The 20,615-nt window shown below is 53.5% G+C and overlaps 1 long non-coding RNA gene across 1 annotated transcript; it reads left to right on the top strand.

The window, feature by feature from the left end:
• The first annotated feature begins 13,841 nt into the window (after positions 1-13,841).
• LOC138844114 (uncharacterized) lies at positions 13,842-19,875 on the top strand. The gene is made up of 3 exons (XR_011379573.1): positions 13,842-18,217; positions 18,665-18,818; positions 19,026-19,875. It is a non-coding gene; the product is annotated as an uncharacterized lncRNA (long non-coding RNA).
• The last annotated feature ends 740 nt before the right edge of the window (positions 19,876-20,615 follow it).

The following is a 20,615-nucleotide window of genomic DNA, read 5'->3' on the forward strand; positions in this document are numbered from 1 at the left end:
ATGGGCCTCGTGCAGGGGCATCACACAGAGCCTCTCCCGTGCCCTCACCATCCCTGTGAGGCTAGTCCCCATCGCCACCTTCCAGTCGAGCAGAGAGGGAAGCAGTGATTGACAGGCAGAACGGGTGGGGGTCGGAAGCCGAGGGAAGAAGGAAACGGCCAGGGTGATGATCTGGAAGTGGGGGCAGGGGAACACCGGCCGGATCCTAGGCAGCTGCCTGTCTTAGGAAGTCCCGAAGACGAAGACGTAGGCCCACAGGTCCCTAGCTGGAGGATGACGTCATTGTCTATTTTGGTAGCCATCGTCCCTTAAGACTACAAATGTATCACGTGAACTTGAGCTTGGTAAATGTGAGTGTGCCCAAACCTGTAACTGTCAGGTGTAAGGGCTAGGTTTTATAGGATGTACGATGTATCTTAGCAAAATAGTTTAAAATAGGATTTTTTTTTTAATTTATTTACTTGAGAGGTAGAATAACAGAGAAAGATCTTCTATCCACTGCTTCACTCCCCAAATGGCTGCTGGGCCAATCCAAAGCCAGAAGCTGCTTTTCAGTCACCCACAGGGGTGCAGGGGCCCAAGCAGTTGGGCCATCTTCCACTATTTTCCCAGGCCATAAGCAGAGAGCTGGATCGGAAGTGGCACAGCCAGGACTAGAACCTGTGCCCATCTGGGATGCCAGTGCTCACAGCGCCAGCCCCTAAACAGTGTTTTTCAAAGTAGCACAAAGACTTTGTGCTTGTTATCACAAAGACTTAAAAAATACAGTGAAGTGGAAAGTCTCCTCCCTCGTTAAGAATGACTTCCCATTTTTGGGGCGTTGCTACCCAGTGGTCCTGTAGTTGAAACACTGTTACCAGGACACAACTTTGTAGCGTATTTCCCTCACCTGATTAGGATGGACTTCAGCCCTGCGGTCCTGAAACCTCTGATGGTGCCTTGTGGTGGCTGCGTCCGTCCTGTGGCTCTGGACTGACTCAACTGTTGCTGGGTGGCTGGCACTTGAATGTTTCTTGCTCTCGCTGCTGGTTTAGTGGACTCCTCTGGGAGGCGGCTGTTCTGGCTGGAGGGGATGGGTTACCCCAGAGTTGTGGCTGCGAACTGCAGAGCAGGTGGCGGGTTCTGAGTTTCAGACTCGGGGTGAGCCCTTAAGTGCCTGTGCGCTCATTTCTCAGAAAGCTCTGAGGAGAAAAATCCAGAACCGCTGCATCTCCCGCCTCAAGGAGCCAGAGCCCCAGGAGGTCACAGATGGGCAGGGGACCCCCCTGCTCCCGTGCAGGCAGACCCGTGGCCGCCGTGGTGCGTGCGGGAGGCCGGGGAGCCTGCAGGACGATGCGGCTCCTGCTCTGCTGCTGTCCCGTGCTGTCTACCAGCTGCTGAGTCGGACTCTGAGCTCTGCACCGTGGACGGTCAGCCTGCACTATCGGCCATGGACGTGCACGAGCCGAGGTTGCTCTTCGCGCAGGTGTTCAAGTGGGACCTGAGTTGAGAACCCCCGGCCACGCTGCCGCTTACAGCTTGGTCTCAGGTAAGCAGTTCCGCCTCCGAGCCTCACCGAGGGTCGTCTTCTGACAGGTGAACGGTACTCAACCTAGGGTGGGCAGTAGTTCCAGCTGACTCGGGGCTGCCCTGGCCATAGCTCTGAGCCTGCCATGCCCCAGGAGCCCCTTGGTCCCGCACATGCAGGAGCTCGGTCCCCAACGTCCGCTCAGCCATTTGCGACCCAGAGCAACGCTTGTCAAACGCCGTGGGCTCGGGACCATCTTACATCCTTAAAAATCCCCAAGGCCCCTTTCATAACATTTGTGCTGATTTTATCTACAGATGCTTACTGGATTCAAAGCTGGAGAGGTTTCAGAAATGTTAATGTATTCAAACAGAATAATGCAGCCACTGTTCTTCAGTGAGGGAAAGCTTGTCGAATGGCGAGACTGGTAGGGAGGAGGAGTAGCAGCATTGTTTGACATTTGGGCATTATTATTCTAATGCACAGTTAAACAGACGCCAACTGTGCTCATCAGCTTCTGTGCAGGATCTGCTGAGATGCCTTGTGGAGGAAACGCGGGGTGCACCTGCCCTCCTGTGGGTGCACGCTGGGGAGGCAGACCTGTCGCAGTTGCTTTTTCGTTAAGGGGAGCTGCTCTGCTTTGAGTGGGCGGTGGGGGGAAGGCTAATCCCGCCTTGGGATTTTTATGCAGATAGTTTTGATCACAGACCTGGGTCTCCCAGCACACTGGAGAGGTGCCCTGCCCAGGCCCGAAGAGCCCCATTTTGACCAGATAGTGATATGGCCAAGAACTATGTGCAGACTTTAATATTAGAGGCTCGATTTACGAATAAACATGCATATACCCATGAAAGTGGAGAGATAAGGTTTATTTACCAAGACTTGTCCGTTTAGAAACTTAAGACCACAGCACTGGAATAAGGCATCACAGGCAACACATGTAGCATTTGACCTTAACCTTAGTAGTGCTTGCCAATCGGCCAGAGGCAGATGTTTTTTTAAAATTGTTTGTGAACTGGCCTGGCCAGAGCCCTATTCCCACCCAATTTGATTAGAACATTGTTTGGAAGAACAGAGGGCGCTCTCTATTCCCCAAACAGCCTCTGCATTCACCCAAGGTTTTACAGACCGATTGGGTCTTATTTACTTACCCTTGAGTCAAGCTTTCTCTTTCTGCTTTGACCAGTGCTTTTTCATTTTCTTTACAAGCCGTCAGCCTATGGGAGGTGCGCAGGCTCGGGCTGCCCTGCATTTGAGCCTGGGAGCTGGAAGTCCTCCCGCCAGCAGCCTTTGAAGAGCTGTGTTTACAGGGGCGTTGCTCTGTGCAGGGGGCTCCCTGGAGGACTGTGGCTCCTGGCCCGTCCCAGACCTGCCTGTGGCTGCTGGGACTACGTGGAGCCCTCTGGCTGAAGCCCTTCCTCTCTGCGCTGTGTCCACACTGGCACGTTCATGCTGCGGCCCTGGGACAGAAAGCGGACAGAGGTCAAGTGGCTGGCAGGGGCAGCCTGGGTCGGCAGGCCTCAGCTCTCACAGCAGGCGCACGTGGAGCACCCGGCTGTTGCTCTCCTTCCAAGCTCTGTGACTGAGTCATTTATTTGAAAGTCAGAGTTAAAGGAGAGGCAGAGAGAGAGGTCTTCTATCCACTGGTTCACTCCCCAGATGGCCACAATGGCTGGAGCTGTGCCAATCCAAAGCCAGGAGCCAGGAGCTTCTTTCTGGTCTCCCACATGGGCGCAGGGGCCCAAGGACTTGGGCCATCCTCCACTGCTTTCCCAGGCCACAGCAGAGAGCTGGATCGGAAGTGGAGCAGCCGGGACTTGAGCTGGTGCCCATAGAGGGTGCTGGCACTGCAGGCGGTGGCTTTACTTGCTACGCCACAGTGCCGGTCCCCCTCCCGCGTTTCTGTTAGCTCATCTTTTTGGGCGATTATGTGGACTGAGTAACTCAAAACAAGTGCCCAGCCCGATGCCTCCTGAGCATGCTGCAGGCTCATATTAGTAATGTGTTGGCTTGGCTGGCGCCGTGGCTCACTAGGCTAATCCTCCGCCTAGCGGCGCCGGCACACCAGGTTCTAGTCCCGGTCGGGGCGCCGGATTCTGTCCCGGTTGCCCCTCTTCCAGGCCAGCTCTCTGCTATGGCCAGGGAGTGCAGTGGAGGATGGCCCAAGTGCTTGGGCCCTGCACCCCATGGGAGACCAGGAGAAGCACCTGGCTCCTGCCATCGGATCAGCGCGGTGCGCCGGCCGCAGCGCGCTGGCCGTGGCGGCCATTGGAGGGTGAACCAACGGCAAAGGAAGACCTTTCTCTCTGTCTCTCTCTCTCACTGTCTACTCTGCCTGTCAAAAAAAAAAAAAGTGATGTGTTAGCCTGTTATCCTGACGAGTGTGCAGTTAGGGAAGCAGTGCACCAAGCAGCTGCTTGTCTGAGAACAGGCAGTTGGCTCGAGGACCAGGGTGGCTGGGCCAGCTTTCCTGGCTCCTGTGCTGTGCTCCCCACCCCCCACAAACCTTCCAAGCTGCCTCTGCCAGCCATCAGCTGACGGGAGCACCCCAGCACTCCCGGGTGTCACAGGAGTCGCTTCTCAATTGGGTTATCAAGGGGTGGCGTCCATGTCTGGGGATCGCCGGGGGCCCCAGCTTTGACCTGACAGCTTTCTGTCCTAGGTTCCTTGGGGCTTCTTCGCCCCCTGGAAATCCTCCACCATCCGTGGGCTTGCTTGACCAGCTCCTGAGCAGCTGGCGGGGCTTCTGGCAGGGCCACAGATGAGGAAGTGGATGCGGCGATGGGTGCATTAGGTGTGTAGTGACCTAAGCCATCTGCGCCTTAGGGTGCAGGTGCTGTGCCCACGTGTGTCTTCAGACTCCATCTTCACTGAGGCTGCAGGCATCTCGGGGCCAGCCTAGGGGAGGAGCCACTGCCAGACTCCCTCATCCAGCCATTGGCAGCCTCAGGGCCTCGCCACGTGGGTGTCCACACTGGGCACCTCACAGCCGGCTGCTAACTCAGCCAGCAAGTGAGGGGCAGTGCCCGTGGTGGAAGCCACAGCCCCTGGGACCTCTGCTCAGGAGGGGCAGCCCATCGCCACAGCAGTGCTCCTGGCCTGGGTCCCCACACCTGTCACCAGGACTGGAGGGGCGGGGACCCGATCGTCTTAGAGGCTGCTGCACCTGGCCAGAGGAATGGGCTTGCTCTGCAGCACCGCGGAGCCCGGTGCCCTGGGAGATCAGCATCCTTGGAGCTCAGTGGAGCTCCTACTCCCCTTGTCCTTACCTCCCCCTCCCTTCCCCTCCCCTCCCCTCCCCTCCCCTCCTAGGCCACCAGGTCAAAGATCTGTCATCTTTAGAGTTTTCAAGGGGTCCCTGTGCATCTGCTGGTATGAGTGTTCATTTTTGCTTTGGTTTTTAAGATCAATTTGAAAGGCAGAGTTAGGGAGAGACAGACCTTCTGTCCACTGGTTCACTCTCCAAATGGCCATAGTGCTCAGGACTGGGCCAGGCTGAAGCCAAGAGCCTGGAACTCCATTTTGGCCTCCTACGTGGGTGTCAGGGGCTCGAGGACATGGGCCATCCTCTGCTGCCTTCCCAGGCACATGAGCAGGGAGCTGGATGGGAAGTGGGGCAGCTAGAACTCGAATTGGCACTCTGAGCTGGGATCCCCTGTGGCAGGTTGCTGCTTCCCCTGCACCGTGACACTGGCCCCTTGGCAGAACCCTTTTAGAAATCGTGTAATAAGGGGCAGGTGAAGCTGTTGCCTGCAGTGCTGGTGCCGGTTCAAGTCCCAGCTGCTCCACTTCTGACCCAGCTCCCTGCCAATGGCCTGGGAAGAGCAGCAGGAGATGGCCCAAGTGCTTGGACCCCTGCCACCCAATGGGAGACAAGGAGGAAGCTCCTGGCTCCTAGCTTCAGCCTGGCCCAGCCCTGGCCGTTAGAACCATTTGGGGAGTAAACCAGTGGTAGGAAGATCTGTCTGTCTCTATCTCTCCCCGGCCCTGCTCCCTCCCTCGATGTCACTCCTTCAAATAAATAAATATTAGGGGGGAAAATGCCATGGAAAATCTGCACCAGGGCCTTTGGCTCACTTGTTGGTTTTCATTGTTTCTACAGCATTTGCTTGTGCCAAGACACTCCCGTGAGTGCTTGCAAGATGAACTTGGATGACTCTGCCTTCCCTCTGGTTTTTATTAAAACGTGGACGAAGAAATTTTCATCCATGATGTTTTTCTTCAGATTCTTAGTTAACTATGTGAGACATTTCCGTTGACTGACTGGCTCTCCAACTGCCTGTAGAAGTCAGGGCTGGGCCAGGCTGAAGCTGAGAGCTGGGAACTCCATCTGGTCCCCTATGTGGGTGACGGAGAACCAAGTGCCATCACCTGCTGCCTCCCAGGGTGCACATGAACAGGAGGCTAGAACCAGAAGTGGGGCTGGGACTCCAACCCAAGTGCTGTGACATGTGACGTGGCTGTCCGCTGCTGTGCCACACACCTGCCCATCTCTGGCTTGAATGAAATGCAATTGTCTGGCTGGCGCCGCGGCTCACTAGGCTAATCCTCCGCCTGTGGAACCAGCACCCCGGGTTCTAGTCCCAGTCGGGGCACTGGATTCTGTCCCGATTGCTCCTCTTCCAGGCCAGCTCTCTGCTGTGGCCCGGGAGTGCAATGGAGGATGGCCCAAGTCCTTGGGTCCTGCACCCGCATGGGAGACCAGGAGAAGCTCTTGGCTTTGGATCAGCGCGGTGCGCCGGCCGCAGCAGCCACTGGAGGGTGAACCAACGGCAAAGGAAGACCTTTCTCTCTGTCTCTCTCACTGTCCACTCTGCCTGTCAAAAAAAAAATGCGATTGTCCAGCCAGGGCTCCTTGGAGGAGGAGAGATGCAGGCCACTGATGACTGATGGGTGTATCGGTAGAAGGCACCAAGACAGACCTAGGCTCATCGTCTAAATGACAGAAGGGCAGTGTTGCAATGACCATCATGTGGCAGGGGGGAAGCAGAGGCACGGAACATGGGCATCTTCCCCAGGCTCCCCTATGCACCCGTGCTGCTGGGCCCTTCTGGACGCCTCCTGTCCTGTACTAAGCGTGGCCTCCATGCACCCCGAGATGCTCTAGGACATCTGTGCTGGGGGCTGGGTGGCCAGACTGGGCTGGCGACCCCTCGTTCCCCAGCACCTCTGCTGGCCCCATGTGCGTGTCAGATGCGGGCTGAGAATGGCCACGGCATGCTCCTCGGGAATCCAGGGAACTACAAGGGTGGCACAGCCCACCGTGGGACTCCTGTGGACGAGTGGCCTCCCCCCAGCAGCAGTACAACACCACAGAGCAGCCTGTGTCCTCTGCCAGTGCCGAGTGTTCTCGGGGATGCTGGCCACAGGTGGGTGGGAGGCCAGGGGCGAGGCAAGGTGCTGGGGAGGGGCTTCCGGCCCTCGCAGTTGCCAGTCGACCTTCCCACAGGTCATTTCAGTGCTGAGCGACTGGGCGGTCCAGTGCAGTATGATTGTGTCCCCAGTGTTGGAAACGGACCTTATGGTAGATGCAAACTGTGTGGTAGTCCTTCCTTCTCGCCCTGCCTTGCCTTCCTCCCTCTCCCCCTCCCTCTTCCACTCCCTCACCCCCTCGCTCCCTTTCCCCTCCTCCTTTCTCCTCCCTCCTCCCCCCACCAGGCATTTCTTAGCCCAAGCCCCCATCTCCAGACCCCCTGCACCTGCAGAGTCCACTGTCCTGAGGCTGTCTCAGAGACTGGTGTGTGTGGTAGGCACCACTCCAGAAATTCAGTAACTTTTTAAACTTGGCCTTAAACAACCTGCAGTGTCAAAAATTCAGATTCATCAAGCTGGCATTATGGTGTAAGGGGTAAAGCCACAGCCTGGGTTGCCCCCATCCCATATGGGCGCTGGTTCAAGTCCTGGCTGCTCCACTTCCAATCCAGTTCTCTGCTAATGTGCCTGGGAAAGCAGCGGCAGATGGCCCAAGTGCTTGGGCCCCTGCACCCGTGTGGGAGACCTGGATAAAGCTCTGCTTCAGCCTGGCCAAGCCCTGGCTGTCCCAGCCATTTAGTGCGTGAACCAGTGGATGGAATATAAACCTTGGGGGCAAAATTTCAGGTTCCTGGCAAAGAGGTGAGGGCCAGGACCTGCTTTCCTGTTTGTACCCGGCTCGGGAGATGGGGTCCGTCCTAGCAGCCTTTCCCTACCTGGTATCCATTGGCAACAGGGCGCTAGCTAGTGCTTGGGTCTGCCATCTGATCTTGAGCGCACAGGTTTGGTTTTGTTTTGTTCCCCAGAAACCTTTTATTTAAGGAATACCAACTTCATACATTTCAGAATTACAACTCGAGGAACATGGTGATTCTGCCCACTGTACCCACCCTCTCGCCTCCTTCCCACCTTCCCTCCCCCTCTCTTACTCCCACTCATTTTTCATTACGATGTGGTTTTGTTTTTTTGTTTGTTTGTTTGTTTGTTTTTGACAGAGTGGACAGTGAGAGAGAGACAGAGAGAAAGGTCTTCCTTTGCCGTTGGTTCACCCTCCAATGGCTGCCACAGCTGGCGCCCTGTGGCCGGCGCACTGCACTGATCCGATGGCAGGAGCCAGGTGCTTCTCCTGGTCTCCCATGGGGTGCAGGGCCCAAGGACTTGGGCCATCCTCCACTGCACTCCCTGGCCACAGAAGAGAGCTGGCCTGGAAGAGGAGCAACCGGGACAGAACCAGTGCCCCAACTGGGACTAGAACCTGGTATGCTGGCGCCGCAGGCGGAGGATTAGCCTAGTGAGCCACGGCGCCGGCCCACGATATATTTTCAATTAACTTTATACACATATGATTAACTGTTAAGTAAAGAGTTCAACAAATAGTATGGGGAAAAAAAACCACTGTTCAACAGTTGAGACAAGGGCTGTTCAAAGCCATTGCTTCTCAGTGTCAATTTCATTTCTACTGATTGCCCTTTGGGTGCTCTGAGTTATCACAGGTCAGGGAGAACATGCGGTATTTGTCCCTTTGGGACTGGCGTATTTCACTAAGTATGGTGTTTTCCAGTTTTATCCATCTTGTTGAAGACGACCAGATTTCATGGCGTTTTTTTCACTGTGTAGTATTTCATGGTGCACATACCCCGTAACTTTATCCAGTCTTCAGTTGATTGGCATTTGGGTTAGTTCCATGTCTCAGCTATTGTGAATTGACCTGTGGTAAACATGGGGTGCAGATAACTCACATAGGCTGATTTCATTTCCCCTGGGTAAATTCCCAAGAGTGGGTTGGCTGGATCACATGGTAGGGCTATATTCAGATTTCTAAGGTATCTCCGTATTGTCTTCCATAGTGGCTGCACCAGTTTACATTCCTGTGAGCAGTGGATTAGGGCACCTTTTCCCCCATATCCTCGCCAGCATTTGTTTGTTGATTTCTGTATGAAAGCCATTCTAAGGGGAGTGAGGAGAAACCTCACTGTGGTTCTGATTTGCATTTCTCTCATGGCTACTGAGCCTGAGTATTTTTTCACGTGTTGGCCATTTGGATTTCCTCTTCTGAAAAATGCCTGTTTAAGTCCTTTGCCCGTTTCTTAACTGGGTTTTTTATTGCTGTGGAGTTTCTTGATCTCTTTAAATGTTCTGATTATTAATCCTTCATCAGTTGCATAGTTTGCAAATATCTTTCCCCATTCTGTCGGTCGTCTCTTCACTTTCCTGAGTGTTTCTTTTGCAATGCAGAAGCTTCTCAGTTTGACGTCACCCCATTTGTCAATTTTGGCTTTGATAGCTTGTGCCTCTGAGGTCTTTTCTAAGAACTTTTTGCCTGTGCCAATATCTTGCAGGGTTTTCCCAATGTTCTCTAATAATTATATGGTATCAGGTCATAGTTTTAAGTCTTTAATCGATTCTGAGTGGATTTTTGTGTAAGGTGTAAGGTAGGGGTTTCTTTCAAACTTCTGCATGTGGAGATCCAGTCTTCCCAGCACCGTTTGTTGGAGAGTCTGTCCTTGCTCCAGGATTTGATTTTAGCTCCTTTGTCAAAGATGAGTTGGTTGTAGATGCTTAGATTGCTTTCTGGTGTTTCTATTCTGTTCCAATGGTTTAATCCATCTGTTTTTGTACCAGTACCAGGCTGTTTTTATTATAACTTCCCTGCAGTATGTCTTGAAATCTGGTATTGTGATGCCTCCAGCTTTGTTTTTGTTGTAGAAGATTGCTTTAGCTGGGGCCAGTGCTGTGGCATAGTGGGTATAGCCGCTGCCTGCAGTGCTGGCGTACCATGTGGGCACCAGTTTGAGACCTGGCTGCTCCACTTACGATCCAGCTCTCTGCTGTGGCCTAGGAAAGCAGTAGAAGATGGCCCAAGTCCTTGGGCTCCAGAACCCACATGGGAAGACCCAGAGGGAGCTCCTGGCTCCTGGCTTTGGATTGGTGCAGCTCCAGCCATTGTGGCCATTTGGGGAGTGAACCAGTGGATGGGAGACCTCTCTCTCTCTCTCTCTGCCTCTCCTTCTCTCATTATGTAACTCTGACTTTAAAATCTTTTTTTAAATTGCTTTAGCTATTCGAGGTCTCCTGTGCAGTGTCTGTGTATACAAAGGCTGTCGATTTGTTAAAAGGTTCATTTATATACTTATCTGAAAGGAAGAGCTACAGAGAGGAAGGTCTTCGATCTGTTGGTTCACCCCTCAAATGGCCTCAGCAGCCAAGACTGTGCCAGGAGCCAGGATCTTGATCTGGGTCTCCTATGTGGGTGGCAAGGCCCTAAGGACTTGGGCCATCCTCTGTTGCCTTCCCAGACACATTACCAGAAAGCTGGATTGGAAGCAGAGAACTCAAGACTTGAACCGGTGCCAATATGGGATGTTGGCGTCACAGGTGTCCGCCTAACCCGCTATGCCACAGCACTGGCCCCTGAGCACAACTTCTAATTCTCTTTGGCAACTGTGTCTGCTGCTAAGTTGCAGGCTTCTGTGTTTTAGGAGGCACCTGCTGACCCATTTTCTGGTTGTCCTCCTTGTGCCTCAAAATTGGTACCTCTCAGAGTACTTAAAAAAGTACTTTGTTACTTTAACCTTCAAAAACTGAGATGGCTTCCTTTGTATCAGGTCAGCCGGGATTGTCTCCGAAAGCTCAGAAAGAGCCATTTGCAAACACTGAGAAGTTAAAGTCGCACCTCCTGCAAGTCCAGACAGAGCTGAATAATTCAAAGCAAGAATACGAAGAATTCAAGGAACTGACGAGGTAAAGTGTGGTGCGCACGCGTGCTTGCCTGTCTGCCTACAGTCTGACTCGCTGCAGTGTCGCTGCGGATGGTTCAGTTGGTCAGCTCTCATCCGGGCAGCCAGCTTGTGTGGACAGAGAAGGAGCTCGCTTTCCGCTCTGGCGTGTATTTGGGGTGAGCTGGGCGGGACAGACGTCGTGGGCAGCGCTCTTCCGTGGGGATGAGCATCCAGCACTTGCAGAGTCAGGTCTCTGTCAGGTTACCACATGTAAACCACAGTGGTCGCGAACTAATGTTTTTAGAAATTTGAAGTTTTATGATATTCTCACCTGATGCTCATTGTGTAAAAAGAAAAATGATAAACCACATGCACATTATAACTCACATGAATACGATCCTAAAATATAAAGATGCATTGATAGCTCATTTATTTGGTGCCTTTCTAACTTCTTTCTTTCTTTCTTTCTTTCTTTTTTTTTTTTTTTTTTTTTTGACAGGCAGAGTTAGTGAGAGAGAGACAGAGAAAGGTCTTCCTTTTCTGTTGGTTCACCCCCTAAATGGCCGCTATGGCTGGCGTGCTGTGCCGATCCAAAGCCAGGAGCCAGGCGCTTCCTCCTGGTCTCCCATGGGGTGCAGGGCCCTAGGACTTGTGCCATCCTCCACTGCACTCCCTGGCCACAGCAGAGAGCTGGACTGGAAGAGGAGCAACCGGGACAGAATCCGGCGCCCCAACCGGGACTAGAACCCCGGGGTGCCAGCACCACAGGCGGAGGATTAGCCAAGTGAGTCACAACGCAGGCCAACCTTTCTAATTTCTTGATGTAGGCACTAATTGCTTTCAACTTTGCTCTTAATGCTGCTTCTGCTGTATCCCATAAGTTTTGATATGTTGTGTTGTGATCTTCATTTGTTTGCAGAAATTTTATTTCTCTTTTGGCTTCTTTTATGACCCCTTGTTCTTTCAGAAGCATATTGTTCGGCCTCCATGTGTTTGCCCTTGCTCTAGAGATTCCTGAGTTGCTGATTTCCAGCTTCATTGCCTTGTGGTCAAAAGACGCCTGGTATGATTTCGATGTTTTTGAATTTGCTGAGACTTGCTTTATGGCCTAGCATGTGGTCTATCCTAGAGAAAGCTGCATGCACTGGTGTGAAGAATGTGTATTCTGCAGCTGAAGGATGGACAGTTCTGTAGGTATGTGTTATGTCCTTTTGGTCCAGAGTGTCTATTAACTGTTCTCTGCTTGCTGAGTTTCTGTTGGGTTGATCTGTCCATTGCCGAAAGTGGGGTACTGAAGTCCCCCATTACTATTGTGCTGGAGTCTATGTCTCTCTTGAGATCCCTTAACATTTCATTTGAATAGCCTGGTGCTGTGGTCAGCACTGTGGTGTAGTGGCTAAAGCCACCGCCTGCAGTGCCAGCATCCCATATGGGCGCCCGTTTAAGTCCTGGCTGCACCACTTCGGATGCACCTCTGTTATGGCCTGGAAAAGCAGTAAAAGCTGGCCCAAGTCCTAGGGCCCCTGCACCTGCTTGGGAGACCTGGATGAAGCTCCTGGCTTCGGACTGGCACAACTCCAGCCATTGTGGCCAATTTGGGAATGAACCTGCAGATGGAAGACCACCCCCTTTCACTCTATCTCTATTTCTCTGTCTCTTTCTCTGTGTAACTCTTTCAAATAAATAAGTTCTTAAATAGCCAGGTGCCCTGTAATTAGGTACATATGTTTATAATAGTCATATCTTCCTGTTGATTGATCCCTTAATCATTACATAGTGACCTTGTCTCTTAACAGTTTTTCTGTTAAAGTCTATGTTGTCTGATACTAGGTTGGCTATCCCAGCTCTTTCTTGGTTTCTGCTGGCATGGATTATCTTTTCCCATCCTTTCACTTTCAGCCTGTGTGTATCTTTGTTGGTGAAATGTGTTTCTTGAAGGCAGCAAATAGATTTTTTTTTTTTCTTTTTAATCCATTCAGCCAGTCTGCCTTTTAACTGCAGAGCTGAGCCGGTTACATTCAAGGTGACAATTGGTCACTTTGCCCTGCCATTTTCCCATAAACATTCCTATAGCTGACTTTGGATTTCCTTTGTACTTTTCCTGGGAGATTGTCTTCCTTTACCTTCTTCCGTAGTGATGGCCGTGACTCTGTTTCCCTGTGGAACACGTCCGTGCGCATCTTTTGTAAGGCTGCCTGGGTGGTGACAAATGGGTACAAAAGGTCTTTATTTCACCTTCATTCATACATGAGAGCTGTGCAGGCCATGGTATTCTGGGTTGACAGGTTTTTTCTCTTAGGACTTGGAGTATATCTCGCCATTCTCTCCTAGCCTGTAGGGTTTCTGATGAGAAGTCTGCTGCGAGTCTAATTGGAGATCCTCTGAGAGTCATCTGGTGTTTTTCTGGTGCCCATTTTAGAATCTTTTATGTTTTACTGCGGAAGGTTTGACTAGTACGTGTCGTGGGGAAGATCTTTTCTGGTCATATGTTAGGGGTTCTATGTGCTTCCTATACGTGGACATCCCTTTCTTTATCCAAATTGGGGAAGTTTCCTGTAATGATTTCACTAAAAAGGCCTTCTAGTCCATCCTCTTTCCACACCTTCACAGACTCCTAAGACTCCTATGTTGGTTTATTTGATAATACCCCAGAGATCTTCACACTGTTAGTTTGTTTTGTTTCGTTTTTGACAGGCAGAGTTAGACAGTGAGAGAGAGACAGAGACAGAGAAAGGTCTTCCTTCTGTTGGTTCACCCCCCAAATGGCTACTACAGCCAGCGTGCTACGCCGATCCGAAGGCAGGAGCCAGGTGCTTCTTCCTGGTCTGCCATGCGGTTGCAGGGCCCAAGGACTTGGGCCATCCTCCACTGCCCTCCTGGGCTACAGCAGAGAGCTGGACTGGAAGAGGGGCAACCGGGACAGAATCTGGCGCCCCGACCGGGACTAGAACGCCGGGGGTGCCGGCGCCGCAGGTGGAGGATTAGCCTAGTGAGCCGTGGCACCGGCCCACACTGTTAGTTTTATAATTCTTTTTTTTTGTCTGACTGTAAAATTTCCAGTGATTTTTTTTCCCTCTAATTTGGATATTCTTTCTTCTGCTTCACTGAGTCTGTTCAAATAAGAAATGCAGTGAAAAATTTTATCTATTCAATCCCGGATTCTGTCCCAGTTGCCCCTCTTCCAGGCCAGCTCTCTGCTGTGGCCAGGGAGTGCAGTGGAGGATGGCCCAAGTGCTTGGGCCCTGCACCCCATGGGAGACCAGGATAAGTACCTGGCTCTTGCCATCGGATGAGCACGGTGTGCTGGCCACAGTGCGCCGGCCGCGGCAGCCACTGGAGGGTGAACCAATGGCAAAAGGAAGACCTTTCTCTCTGTCTCTCTCTCTCACTGTCCACTCTGCCTGTCAAAAAAAAAAAAGAGTTATGAATAATGTTACTTTATTTTATTTCATTCTTTTTTTACAGAATTTATTTGAAAGAGTTAAGAGAGAGGTTGAGACAGAGAGAGGTCTTCCATCCGCTGGTTCACTCCCCAAATGACCACAACAGCCAGAGTTGAACTGATCCGAAGTCAGGAGCCAGGAGCTTCCTCCAGGTCTCCCAAGCAGGTGCAGGGGCCCAAGGACTTGGGCCATATTCTACTACTTTTCCAGGCCATAGCAGAGAGTGGAATTGGAAGTGGAGCAGCTGGGACTCAAACCAGTGCCCATATGGGATGCTGGCACTGCAGGCTGGGGCTGTAACCCACTGCGCCACAGCGCCAGTCCCTGAATTCTTCATTTCTAAGATTTCGTTTTGCTTTCTCTTTAAGATCTCAATTTCATGGGAGAAATTTTCTCTCATGTCACGTATGAATTTCATTAGTTGGTGGACTTGCTTCTGATTATTTCTAATCAATCCTATCAATTTTTTGAATTCCATGTCGGGAGTTTGTTCGATCTCCTCATCTTCACATTCTAGTATTGAAGTGTTGTGTTCTCTTGGGGGTGTTGTGTTGTCTTCCTTGGTTTCCTTTCTTAGATTGCTACGTTTATTATTAGGCATTTGTAGAGATACTTCTTGGCTTCTTTTTTGTTTTTGCCCTGTGATGGCTTTTCTCTTTGGACTGTGCCTCTGTAGCTTTGTGGAGTTGATGCTTTTTAGTGAATACCCAGAGGTGTGTGGTAGATGTGGCCAGGAAGCAGTACTCCAGGGTGAAGGGAGTATGCAAGGTGGCACCCAAGGTGGACTTGGTAAATCGGAGGGAGGATTGTTCTGCTCTGTTGGTGTAATCTCACCCTCACCTCCTCTCCTCAAAGGAGACCAATGTCTGCACCTTAGAGCCAGCGAGTACAATATTTGTCTGCACTACCACAAAGGATCCATGCTGTCTTCTGTGTCAGCATGGATCCCACAGCGATGACCCTCACCAGAGACTTGGGGAGCCCCGAGTGTGTGGAGCCTCCCACAGTGACTACCCAAATCCCCAGCCACACCCTGTGCCCTCACATGCAGCCTCAGTATCTTCATAGTCCTGGCACACAAGCCTCCCACAGTCATGAGCACCCAGCCCCCCGTCAATTCTCCCAGCCAGACTCCAGCATCTCCTACTTGGCTGGTTGCTGAGCACACAGACATGAGCTGGCGCAGCTGTTAAGTACATCCAAAATGGTGCCGCTGTCTCGGCCAGTCACAGGACACTGGTGCATGGTGGTTGGGGAGAAAGAAAGTGTCCCCTTTCGTCTGCTCTAGGTTGGCAGGTGCACTCTCTCCCACAGGGCTCCAAGCAGACTCGTGCCGGGCTCTTCCCACAGCTTATCGCCAGTGTCCCGGGCTGCTGAAGTCTGGTCTTGCCTTACTCTCCAAGCCTGGTGCTGAGGCTCTCAGCTGCTGGGGTCCTGAGATGTGCACGTCCACACCCTGCACATAGGTCCACGGTGTCCCTCTAATCTGCATGGAGTTTACTCAGCCATTTTCTCTTTAACTGTTCCCTGAGACTACGTGATCTAGTTTTTTTTTTTAAGATACTTTAATTTTTTAAAAAGATTTACTTATTGTTTGAAAGTCAGAGTTAGAGAAGCAGAGGAAGAGAAAGGTCTTCCATCGGCCGGTTCACTCCCCAGTTGGCCACAATGGCCAGAGCTCTGCTGATCCAGAGCCAGGAGCTTCTTCTGGGTCTCCCATGTGGGTGCAGGGACCCAAGAACTTGGGCCATCTTCTACTGCTTTCCCAGGCCACAGCAGAGAGCTGGATGGAAAGTGGAGCAGCCAGGAATCAAACCAGCCCCCATATGGGATGCTGGTACTGGAGGCGACAGCTTTACCCACTATGCCAGAGGGCCGGCCCCAAGCTCTAGTGTTTTTTTTAAACTGTGTTCCCCTAGACTAGAAGAGTAAGCTCCCTCCGTATTGCTGCATCTTGGATCTCCTCTGCAGAGGCCCCTTGCAAGCCAGAAATGACCACAGGAAAAAAAAAGAAATTAGAAGGCAGAAGGGCAGGGCATGTCTGTGCACACCCTGGGCATTCCAGTGAGACTGGGGCCAGGCAAGGACGCTGGTTCCTACTATAGCTGTCATTCAAACGTGACTGTGAACTTCCAGGGCAGGTATGAGGGTGGGGCCGATGGGGCGAGACTTGAAACTGGTGGAAAGGAGGCAGCAAAACTATTACTTGCAGATGGTAAAGTTCCAGAAAACCAACAGAGCCAGGTAATAAGAATTAACCTGAGAATTCAGGCACTGGCCGATGGCCCATCCACAAAGGCAGGGTCCCAGCAGGTGGCCGTCTGCGGCACAGGGAGTGACTGTGATGACTACTAAATTGATCACTTACTCATCAAGTGCTTATTCCTGGGTGCCTGTCGGGCCTCAAACCCTGGAGCCACGAAGACCCCGGAGAGCCGGTTCCGCCTCAAGTTCACTGCACGCAGAGGTGGAAGCCACGAGGTCATAGGGAGCCGTCGGTGGGGTGGGGGCTGATGCGGTTTCCCCCACTCCCTTGCATCAGATGCCCTGTGCGACTTCCCAGATAGGGCAGTTAGGGCTTGCAATGGCCCCTCTCTTGCCAGTGCTGACAAAGGCCCCCCAGCCCCCGGGGGACAACGTTGGGGGGGTCCCTTGCAATAAACAGGTCTCCAGCAGTTCTGGGACGTTGGTCCCTATGTGGGTGGGCCTGTTGTCCACCTGCCACAGGAACCGCCACGTGTGGACGGAGGCCGAGATGAAGTGGGCTGCCAGCTGGCAGGCAGGGGACAGCTCACTGTGGGAGCTCAGCAGGGGTGAGTGCGGCTGGGGGACGGGCGCTCTGCGTCTGGGTCGCTGTCCTGACCTGGCTGTGGGCTCTGTGTGTCTCGGGCACACAACCAAGCAGATGGGGAGAGTTTGGGTACGATTTCCCCAAACCAGGGCTGGCCCCTTCGTTGCTGCCATTCCCAAGGAAAATGCTGATAATACCGAGAGCGGTCATCACAGGGTGGTGTCTCGGGGTCCCTACCCCATGCACTGACCTTCTGAAATGGGCTCAGTTGTACCCCAAGTTTACAGGAGGCTGAGGCTCAGAGGGTGGAGTGAGTTGGCCGAGGACACGCAGCTCCCAGTACCAAGGTCTGCACCCTGGGGAGATTAGCTGACTTGGTTATCGGTTGCTGACTCCTAGGTGAGATGGTCGCCCCTTACAGCTGCAGGAATGTTGGGGGAAGTCACTGTACCAATGCGGAAACAGAGGCAGGGTGCTGGGCTTGAGGTGACTTGGAAAAAAAATTGTATAGAATTGGTGATTGTGAGTTAGGAGCCCTGGTATTAAGAACAAAGGAGTTTGCCCAACAGAGAATGGATGGGACGGCGAGTTGTTATCCAAGCCATCAAGGGACCCCGCATGGCACGTGAGAGCCAAGCTGCAGCTGAGGTGTGACCGATCAAGCGGCCCCAGCGGCTGCCACCCCACAGCTCCCCACGGAAGGCCGGGCAGGTGCCTGAAGGAGATGCCCGCGAGGCCCCTGCTGGGAACAAGGCTGGAGTTTGCTGTGAATCTCATCCCGGGCAGCGTGCATTCCCCTGCCTGGAGGGAGCCAGGCTGTGCCACGGGGGAGGTGGGACCCAGGGCCAGGAGCACGAGGGCCCCCAAGGGCGTCCAAAGGAAAAGGGGAAAGCATCTGCTGGCCCAAAGCAGTCTGTGCAGGGGGCCTGGATTCCCCCGGCGAGGCGGGCCCCGTGGGTCCCCACCCAGGGAGTCCCCGCAGCACCCATGCAGGTGGGGACAGTGGCCATGGCAGCCGGGTGCTGCTGGAGCGGCAGATGAGCCCTGCTCCCTGACCAGGGCCAGACCTCGAAGCCCTAGAGCGCTTGTGCTGTGTGTGTTGGGGGCGGGGGGTGTCCCAGGTCCATGGATGAGGCAGGGCCAGAGTTAGACTGAGGGTGCAGTTCTCACGTGTCCTCCGCCTCTTCCACCCTGAATTCACAGGCGTGGTGGTGTTAAAGAGACAAGGGAGTGAGCAGCGTGGGGAATGTTGGGAAGTGGCTGGCGCAATGCCCAGGACACCGAGGTGAGTGACACGGGGGCAGGGCTACTAGATGAATGCCCGCTGAGGGAGGGACCTCTCCCCCCACCTGCCAGACACTTATTTGGAAGATAATACTTAAAGGCTCCCATCTACCAGTTCGCTCTCCCAAATACCCTCACCAGTCAAGGCCGGGTCAGGCCAAAGCCCAGAGCCTGGACCTCCATCCGGGTCTGCTCCTTAGGCAGCAGGGATCCAGTGAGCCTCCCAGGGTGTGCGTTCGCAGGGAGCAGAGGCAGGCACTCGGCTGCACCAGACGCCCTCCCCTCCGACGTTTGGAGAGGACTTGGAGTGGAAACGTGTTTATTAAAAAGCTTGGGTCGTGGGCGGCAGTTTGCATCCGCGGCAGCCTGCACCGATGCCCAGTGCGTCTGTGCACTCTGCTTAGCTCTTCCCGTAGCCTCGGTGAGGGCAGCTTGACCCGTTTTCCAGGACCTGGAGGCACAGAGAGCTAAAGTGACGTGTTCAAGGTCACGGAGCACCACGTGTGAAGCCAGGACCGGACCCCAGATCACAGGACTGCATGCATCCCCCCACCCCGCCCCCAGGCATGGGTCCTGTGGAGCAGCTGAGGATGGCCCAGGAAGTGAGCACCTGAGGCTCGCGGGCAGAGCTTGCTTGTCCATCTAGCATGGGTCTGGGACTCTGGGGAGGGGAGGGCAGGGACTGGGGGACACCAAGGGAGACGCAGCATGGCCGAGGCAGGGTGGGCGGGGCAGCCCTCTGAGTGCGCCCTCGCCGGCTCCCCTGGGCATCTTCTGCTGTGGGTCATCGCCCTGACCGCCACCCGCAGATGCGACACCTCCGTGGGCTGTGACTGCAGGATCCTCGTAGAAGCGAATGCCTACAAGCTCACCTGCTGGTGCAGACGGTCAACGGGCAGGAGGGCTCGGCTTGTCTCAGTGGAGACCGCGCATGTCGGGACAGACATCAGCCGGCGGAGGGGGCCAAGCCCACAGACTAACGAATGATGTCACCCACCAGCGCAGGTACCCATGGGCTGGCTCCCTGGGTCAGCAGGCCATGATGGGTGGGGCCAGGGTCCGAAAACCTCTTCTGTGAAGGACTTGGCTTTAGGCTCTGTGGGCCGTACGGCTGAGCGCAGTCGGACTCCGCGCCAGTGACAGGGCTGGCTGTGTTCCTGGAAGTTGGCAAAAATGGGGTGGGCTCAGGCCGAATCCTGGGCCGCAGTTGGCTGACTCCTGGTCAAGTCCTTGATGGTGACGATGTAAACATTGAGAATGACCAGGTGGGTTTTGTTAGTAGCTGTCATCCACCACCAATAGCTGCTACTGTTATTAGTGTTTTTTAAAAAAAGACTTGCTTATTTGAAAGAGTTACAGAGGTCTTCCTCCTGCAGATTCACTCCCCTGATGTCTGTAATGGCCAGTGCTGAGCTGGTGCAGAGCCAGGAGTCTCCTCCAGGCCTCCCACGTGGGTGCAGGGGCCCAAGGACTTGGTTCATGCTCTGCTGCTTTCCCAGGTGCATTAACAAGGAGCTGGATCAGAAGGGGAGCAGCCAGGACTTGAACCGGCACCCATGTGGGATGCCAGCATCCAGGTGGTGCCTTTACCTCATGCCCCACAGCCTCTGAGGATACCTCAAAATTTGGGGAAAATGAATTAAAAGTTAACTTTGGTGCAGAAATTTGAAATCTGTACAGAAATTTGAAATCTGTGCACATGAGAAGCCTTCAAAAAGTTTATGAAAAATGTGTACTGTGGGGGAAAAACTGCACACAGATCTCAAACACTTCTGCCGCAGAAGAACCATTTCTTAATTCCATTTTCCAAACTTTTTTTTTTTTTTGAAGCTCCCTCCTTTTGCTTGAACACCACACGGGCCAATGTCCCTGCTAAACGTGTTACGTTCCTCACCGTCCACGAGGCCTGTACTCAAATCCAATTTTGGGGAGGCAGAATTGGGGCTTGGAGGTGTTGAGCTGTGTGCCCCGGCTCACACAGCCAAGTCCTGAGACCCGGGGTGTCCTGCTGCAGAGCGGTCTTGCAGGTGCAGTCTGGGCTGGGGGCTCCTCCGCAGGCAGGTCTGGCGTGGTGGGGGGCGTGGGGGACCTGGGGTCTGCAGCAGGTGCCCTCCTTGGCTTTTGGTTGCAGTGAGTCACTACCTGCTGGCCCTGGGCACACCCAAGGGGGCGGGGTAGCCAATCCCGAAAGGGGAGAGGCACCACCCTGCAGGTGAGCCCTGGGCATCTGGGGTGGAGTGGGCAGAAGGTGAAGAAGTGGGCCCACAAGTACTGCCCATGCATTTCCTTTGTCCCAAGATGGCCCCTGGCTCTGCTCGCTGACCACTCCTCACCTACGTCGGGGTGCTCGTTCTACAGTGGCTGGCTGGGGTCTCCTCCCTGCCTGTAGCCAGCGTGAC

Source organism: Oryctolagus cuniculus, chromosome 10 (genome assembly GCF_964237555.1).
Source record: "Oryctolagus cuniculus chromosome 10, mOryCun1.1, whole genome shotgun sequence".
In the NCBI taxonomy this organism is placed as follows: Eukaryota; Metazoa; Chordata; class Mammalia; order Lagomorpha; family Leporidae; genus Oryctolagus; species Oryctolagus cuniculus.